The sequence below is a fragment of the Nannospalax galili genome, unplaced genomic scaffold (genome assembly GCF_000622305.1).
Source record: "Nannospalax galili isolate Female #2095 unplaced genomic scaffold, S.galili_v1.0 scaffold433, whole genome shotgun sequence".
Taxonomy (NCBI): Eukaryota; Metazoa; Chordata; class Mammalia; order Rodentia; family Spalacidae; genus Nannospalax; species Nannospalax galili.
This window is the reverse complement of record NW_008338715.1, coordinates 9,234,412-9,235,342: the sequence shown is the minus strand read 5'-3', so window position 1 is coordinate 9,235,342 and position 931 is coordinate 9,234,412.

The window sequence follows — 931 nt, the reverse complement described above, 5'->3', positions numbered from 1 at the left end:
CGCGTCCAGGTTAGTTGTCCCGATATTCCAGCTTCAGGGTCCTTCCATTCAAAAGCGAAGATGGGCTGGCTAACCGGGTTCAGCCTCAGGCAGAAGAACGCATCCTTCAGGTCAAGTACAGTATACCAGCTGTGACTGGGAGGTACAGAACTCAGGAGATTATAGGGATTAGGAACAGTGGGATGGAGATCTTCTATCCTCCGATTGACTTCTCTTAAGTCTTGAACTGGTCGATAATCATCTGTCCCTGGCTTTTTCATGGGGAGCAGTGGGGTGTTCCAAGGGGATTGGCAAGGGTGAAGTATGCCCATTTGTAAAAGTCTTTGGATGTGAGGCCTGATTCCCTCTCGGGCCTCTTTGCTCATAGGGTATTGTTTGATTGAAACCAGAGTTACAGATGGTTTTAGTGTAACCACTATTGGAGGCTGGTTGTATGCTAGTCCTGGGCCTCCTGTCTCGGCCCATGCTGAGGGGATTTTACTTAGCCAATCAGATATACCAGGAGTTTTTGTTACCAGTCCCTCATATAACGGATGTTCATCTTCCCGCCGCAGGGTTAACACCTGTAGTGGAGCTCCATCTTTTTCTTTTACAGTAGCTCCCTTTGTAGTGAAATGGATATAGGCTCCCAACTTAGAGAGTAAATCTCTCCCAAGAAGAGGGTATGGACAGTCAGGGACCAATAAGAACAAGTGAGAGATTCGTCCTGTGGTAAGGTCCACTTTTCTTTCTGTGGTCCATCTGTGTGTTTTTCCTCCAGTGGCCCCTTGAACCCAGGCCATCTTGGAACTCATAGGTCCCTCAGTTGTTGTTAGGACCGAGTGCTGAGCTCCTGTGTCTACCATAAAGGTAGTCAATTGCCCCCCTATCTTCAAGGTTACCCTGGGCTCAGGGGGGAGCTCCTGGCCCCGACTTCCCTAGTCCCCTAGAG